This window comes from Lotus japonicus, chromosome 2, assembly GCF_012489685.1.
Source record: "Lotus japonicus ecotype B-129 chromosome 2, LjGifu_v1.2".
Lineage (NCBI taxonomy): Eukaryota > Viridiplantae > Streptophyta > Magnoliopsida > Fabales > Fabaceae > Lotus > Lotus japonicus.
The window spans coordinates 9,800,782-9,808,281 of record NC_080042.1 but is presented as its reverse complement, the minus strand read 5'-3'; positions in this window follow the sequence as shown (position 1 = coordinate 9,808,281).

Sequence of the window (7,500 nt, the reverse complement as noted above, 5' to 3'; positions counted from 1 at the left end):
CCCCCTTGGTATAGCTCTCGGCCACTTTCCTTAATTGGGAGGGTCGATTTTTCTTCGATCAAACTTGGTTCCTAGATTAACATACGCCGTAACTAAGACGGTTCTAAGCTCGGAAAAATTTTCGGATCGAAAACTGATATAGGGGTAGTTTGGTCATTATTTTTAGCTCAAAATTTCAAAATTGGATTTTTGAAAAACAAATTGGATGGGGACGTCCACAACGACGTTTATGACGACAAATCCTACTAGCACTAAGCCAAGTCGATAGATTAGAGCGTCAAGGTTGCGACTTTGCCGAAAAATGGGTATTTAAGGTAGAAATTGATCCCGGCGGCATTTCGTCGACATTCGACAAAATCTAATCCGCAGAACACGCTCAGGAGCATGCAGGGAAGAAGTTTAGACACTGAAATCAGCGTATTTGAACAGTTTTTCAAAAACCTCAAAATTTTGAACTCATAAAATCGTAGGAGAAGTGGACAGAAACGACGATTCGAAGGAGAATATAGTTTACCTACCTCGAGGTCTTCGATTAGCGACGATCGGTGAAGCAAACGGGCAAGAAACGACGAAGATCCGGATTCTCTCTCTCTCTCTAGGTGCTCGCGGGTTTGGGGAGGGGAAATGGGTATTTTTTTGCAAAAAATCTTATTTTCAAGCTATTTATAGGTTTTGGAAAAAGCGGAAAAAAGATTTTTTTGCGATTCCGATTTTTCCTGCGCGTTCCTCTGCGCATTCTAAGATAGGTTCTGGCGACAGAATTCCAGAACTCAAAACAGGATTCTTGGAATTAAACCAAAAGATCCAAAATCGGCATAAGTCGGTGTAAGTCGGATTATCCCGAAAAACTACTTTTTGCAGTGATCGTCGGATGAGAAAACTTCCTTCTGAAGAAAGATTAGGAATGATGAGAGAAATAGGAGAACGCGGGTGGAATCTTCATTTGCAGCTCCGAATAGAAAAAGTCTTCATCGTCTGTCGATCTTAGGTTTCTCGAACTATCAGGGATTCCGTTTCGGCAAACTTCCGAGAATTGAAATTTGACGTTCGTACTTTCCAGGATTTCGCATCGAAATAATTGTTTAAGGACGGAAAAGAGAAGTTCTAACATTTCTCTGAGGATTTTTGGAATTAGTTTCCATCGTGTCCTAAAGCGTAAATTAACTATTCACTAATACCTTTGACCTAGGATTAAGCGTATGTTAGTCGTGCTATAACTCTTATCGGTTTTTCGATAAATTCTTGGACTTTTCCTGAACCTTTTTCCTTCACAAATTTATCTTAATCAAATAAACTCTTTTATTTTATTCACTTATCCAAAGCGTTAAAACTTGGGCCTTACATTACTACCCTCCAAAAAGAAAGTTTCGACCTCGAAACTTATGGTTCAGTAAAAAGTTCTGGGTACTGTTCCTTGATCTTTTCCTGCAGCTCCCACGTCGCATCGCCGGTGTCCTTGTTCCAAATAACCTTCACTAACTCGATCTCTTTACCCCTCAACTGCACTACTTTGCAGTGCTTTCAATATTATCCAAGTCACCTTTGCTGATTGGCGGTGTCTCGAAAGACAAGTTATCCTTCAACTCAATGTCATCCAGCTCGATAACATGTGTCGGATCAGCAATATACTTCCTCAGTTGTGTCGCATGGAATACATCGTGAATGTTTGATAGAAAAGGCGGTAGTGCGATCTGATAAACTACCGGTCCTACACGACGAGTAATCTGATAAGGTCCAATGAACTTTGGCGTAAGCTTTCTTGATTTGATTGCTCGACCAACTCCTGTAGTCTGAGTAACTCGCAGAAACACATGATCTCCCTCTTCAAATTCCAGGGTTCTGCGCCTTTGATCTGCATAGCTCTTCTGTCTACTCTGAGAAGCCTTCATCTTCTCTCTGATCTGTTTAATCTTCTCAGTCATCTGTTGCAGAAGTTCCGGTCCTACTAACAAATTCTCTCCATCTTGATACCAACATAAAGGTGTTCTACACTTGCGGCCATACAAAGCCTCATACGGTGCCATACCTATGGTCGTATGAAAACTGTTGTTGTATGTGAACTCAATCAGTGGCATTAGGGTATCCCAACTGCCCTTGTTGCCTAACACGCAAGCTCGTAGCAAATCCTCCAATGATTGGATAGTTCTCTCTCAGTTTGCCCATCAGTCTGTGGATGATAAGCAGAACTTAATCTCAGCCTCGTTCCCAAAGCATTATGAATAGCTCCCCACAAATGTGAAGTAAACTTCGGGTCTCTATCGGAAACGATACTTGTTGGCACTCCATGAAGTCGCACAATCTCAGCTATATAAATCTCTGATAGCTTATCCACGTTGTACGTAGTTCTCACAGGTATGAAATGAGCCGACTTAGTCAATCGATCCACGACTACCCAAATCGAATCATATCCTTTTTGAGTTCTTGGCAACGCCACGACAAAATCCATCGATATGCTATCCCATTTCCATTGAGGTACATCCAAGCTCTGTAGCATACCTGAAGATTTCTGATGTTCCACCTTCGCCTTCTGACAGATTAAACATGCAGCTACATATTCTGCCACTTGTCTCTTCATCCCTGGCCACCAAAAATTCACCTTCAAGTCCTGATACATCTTTTTCATTCCAGGGTGAATGTTCAACTTGCTTTTGTGACCTTCGTCCATAATCAACCTCCTTAAGTCAGGGTTGTTAGGTACGCACACTCTATCCTTGCATCGCAGGATATTGTCACTCCCTACCTTGAATTCCGGGTCCTTACCCTGAATTACTAAATTCTTATTTTCCGAGTAAAAATTCATCTTGTAACTGTTGGTCTCGGATTTCTTCCATCAATCCATTGGTGATCTTGATCGTCCCAAACTTCAGTTCTCCCTCAGATGCTCTCACATCTAAGCTCAAATCTCAAAATTGTTCCAGCAGTTGCAGCTCCTTAACCATCATTGATGAGATATGCATCTTCCTGCTCAATGCATCAGTAACGACATTAGCCTTTCCAGGATGGTATTGTAAGGTAAAATCGTAATCCTTGAGAAATTCCATCCAGCGTCGTTGTCTCATGTTCAACTCCTTCTGGTCAAACAAGTACTTTAAGCTCTATGTCGTCCTGCTCGACCACTCGTGTCGGTTCTATGTTGGAAATAACATTGGTTGACGCTACGTGCAATTGCACAACCTTAACCACTTGATCCTTTACTTTTGTTCGTCCAAAAATTCTGCTTAAACTCAGTACACCTCTGGCATTCCAGAGTGAATGTTCAACCTGTCCTCGTGATCTCCACTCATGATTCAAAACTTAACTCGATCGCTCTATAACTCATAGACGAACTATTCCCTTGGAATCTACTAGTCCATTAACGTCGATTCCAACTTCGTAACTATCCTCATTCGCACCATGAAATCAATCTTCTACTTAGTCATCACTCAAAGTAAAACTCGACGTGAGTCTTAATACCTTGTGCATCGCTAGACCCAATCCCTTTTAACATCCATTCATCAGCAACTTATAAGCTAATCACCATCTTAATATCTTACAATCTATTATTGTCATCTCCCCTTTTTCGAGACTTCCCTTACTTGAACCATAAAACCAACCTTCACTTATTCACAACCCACTTTACAATTACCTAAAATCCTTAACACTTCCCCCAAATCCGAACTTATTCCCTAGAAGATCAAACCATAGCTGTACCTCAGGAAACTTAACTAGTCATTTTATCATCCGATCCCTCAACATTCGGAGGTTTAACTACAATCATTAATGCCAACACCACTAAATCTCTGATTCGAACATGATTTTCACCTCCCAAGGTCAATCTTAACCCTTAAATCCTCACTTAACTTAGTGAAATTCACTTGCTAACCCCAGCATGCAATATCGGAATCCATAACAAAGTTCCATTCACTCTTAGACTCTAAGAAATTTGTCCACATATAACAACCTCAAGTATTAATCTTAATACTAACTCTTTATTTCCGTAACTAGATCGTCCTCCCATCAATCCGATACTTAGTCTCTCGATCAAAACCTGACAAACCTTGAGTCCTACGCACTTAAGACAAGAATTCATAGACTTAAAACCTAAACTTTCACCACGTTTGGACCTCAAATGTCCTTTAATTCTTCAATACTTCTTAAATGAATATCCATTTCTTAAACTATAACTCCTCCCCAAAGGAAATCAATTACTTAACAAAAACTTTACTTCCCGACTCCACTAATCCTCGATCCAATCAAATTAATCTTACCAATCCATCTATCAAAGTCCATTGCCAGTTCTGATTCCGAATATCACCCCCTCAATATTAAGTTGATCAGGCCTAATACATCGAAGGTGAAGATTTAGAAAAACCCACTGGAACAGTCGATGAGTTCCTAACATCCAGTAGTCACAGAGATCTTGATATTAAATCCTCAATGATGCCGCTACGGAACTACACACTCTCGACACCATACATATACTATCCATACGGAATCTCCCTGAGATTCATCCTTCAGCTTCTAGCTTCTTTGTTAAACACATCGGTGCAAGACTACTTTTCTAGGCTTAACTCGTTATTCTAAACCTCGTGTAACTTCTATAGTTTAAACACGAGCAACGGTCAAATAAAGTATTATTAGGCGTAATAACTATAAAGTCAAAGCTCGACAGTAAAGGCAAGTTAGGTGTGTTGCACACGTTACGAGAGTATTGAAGCGTATTATACCGGAATGAGAAAGAATAGTTAGAAGGTTACCATCGTTATTGCGCTCTCCTCTGGTTAATCCCTCAGCTCCTTCACCGTCCATGATATAAACCCTTCCTTCAGCAGCAGGGCGCTTTCCCCTTACGGTGTTAACAAACGGCTCAACCTTGGGTGTCTTGCAGTTGTTGGCCAGATGTCCTGGTAGATCACACTTGAAACACCTCGGCTTCCCCTTCGGGCATTTCGTGGAGTAGTGCCCAATCTCCCCGCATCTGTAACATGACACTTGTTTCTTTTCCCCTCTGACCATGGCAGGAAGCTTGCCCTTCATCTTGTTGTCAGACGGTCCTGCCTGGAACGTCCTACAGTTTACAGCCAAATGTCCACGTTGTTTGCACTTGCAGCATTTTGGTCCAGTCATTGGGCACTGAAAGGCGTAGTGTCCAAGTCTCCCACAACGGTAGCATGTCACAGCCTCCTGGAAATTAGTTGCGGTCGTTAACTTGCGTGATCCTGGGGTAGGGTCTCTTCCCTCGGGATGCTGGTATGGCTTCCACTGCCGGTACTCCTGTGGATCTGACCTCACTGGTCCTCCAGCTCCAGCTCGATCCAATCCACTATGCTGGTACTTGGACGCCTCGATTAGCGGTTGAGGTCGTTCACGTGCAGCCTCCTCAGCGCGTCTGTAAGCGTCCTCAGCAGCCTGATTCATCATTGCCTCAATCATGGTAGCTATTGCCTTTGCCATCCTGTCAGGGCTTACCATCCTATGCTTAGTCAAACAAACAGTTAGTACCCATCACAAGATAGTCTCTGGCACAACTATACAATATGATCAAGCAATAACTTCAATCAATTCTAAGCGACAAATCGCTTGGCAGACAATCAATTTTTACTCTTTGCAGAGTCACACAACCTAGCACAGAAGACCTATTCCCCAAAGACTCCCGAAAGACTCGACAAGCTCTGATACCACAATGTAACACCCCGATTTCGGTGGCGTCACTTTAGTAACCAAAGAAATAACTTAAGCGGAAAAACGTGAATTATTTTTTTTCGATAATGTAAGTAAAGACAGAAAGAGATGAAACTCTAAAACGAAGATAACAGAACTAATATACAATATGATTACAGCCACCACTGTAAGTTGTAAACCACGTCACTAGTAAACCTCCAGTGACGGAAAGTAAAAGAGAGTAACGCCCGTAGGCAAAAGTACAAACCAAGGTAAAAATACTGTGTCCGCAAAAAACCTCAAAATCTGAGAACAAGTTGGCCCAGCGGCCTAAGAAAAGACCCCCTAAATCCAACCAGCTCTCTGTGATCTCCATAGGAAACCACACAAAAAGCTACCGGTAGGAAACTACCCTGTCCCCAAAACTGAAGCATGACGGTCAGAGCATCGACACTACTCCTACACTAATCCCATCTCGAGTAAGTCGCTCGGTGGCCAGCGGGGTCGACCACCCCTGAACCGTAGTCCTCCTGATCAAGCTTCTTCAACCTAGTTTCCCCTGAAGGGTGAACCATCGTGAACCGGTCCGCCATACTCAACTGACAATGGCGTAGTCCGCCCAAACACACACAGAAGACGCGAGGGTCAACTCCAAAGAATTATATAATTAATAAAACCAGATATAATTATAGGATAATAAATACTTGCCTCTCAGGCTTATAAGTTTTGGGATAGCTTCCTAGGGTTGCATGTATCACAATGAATATAAAGAACCATAAAAACAAGTAGCATGCCTCAAAAATAGGATAAACAGTTACCAATCACACTCAGCAACTAAGTCAGCATGTATGCATGAAATGCAATGCTGGGTACCAAAATGCATTCCGGAAGAAGGATGGACACCATCGAGTCGGCCCTAACACCGGCCAAAGTGGGACCATTCCGCTCGGGCGTCTCTTACACCACACAAAAGTAGTCAGATCAGCAGTGAACCCGTAGGTCTGCCATTCCGTCTGCTACTGAGGACCACCGTAGTGTCCTAAATATGGAAATCCGGGTCTTATGACCATTTTGGAATCCACCGAGGTCCGGTAATCCGCCGTGTATTAACCTCAAAATGAGTGCATGAATGCAAGTGATTAGCCAAACAACGTCTCCGACCTCACTCGACACGTCGTCACGTGTTCTAGCTAACTTATTGTCTCTAAAAAGCCTACCCTAAGGCAAATGTCGATTCTGCGACAAAATGAATTAATCAAAAAGAAGAAGAATGTACTTTGGAACTCATGGTTCCCGGCTAAACTTTAGATAGCCAATCAATAAACTGCTCATTGAGCGAAAAGGTACCGAAGTACTTGGAAACTTATAGTCTCCGGCTCAACTTTAGATAGCCAAACATTAAACTGCTCATCGAGCGAAAAAGTATAAGCATACTCGGAAACTTGTAAGTTTCCTCAAGACTTGGACTCGACGACACTTCTCATATTTCCCAAACTAATATTCAGACTCTAAGCTCTTATCTAAGGGTATCATTATTGTTCAAAGGATTTAGAAATTGATTAATGTCTTATGAGTTTTCAGTGATAAAATAGTTTTCATTTTAATCTTATAATACTTCCTAAGAGTTTTTAGAGATCCCATAATCTCAAATAATTCCCTGAGAAGGTCTCGATCCATTAAAACATAACAAGGTCCGAACTCCGTCCGTCCTTTAAAACTCTCTCAAAATCACATAAAAATTTGGCATGACCTGCCCGTAATCCTCACTCCTCAGAATCTCAGGTACAAGTGGAATAGCATAAATAAAACAGCTCAGTCAAAAGCATAAACAACATATTCCAACACATCCTAAGTTAACCA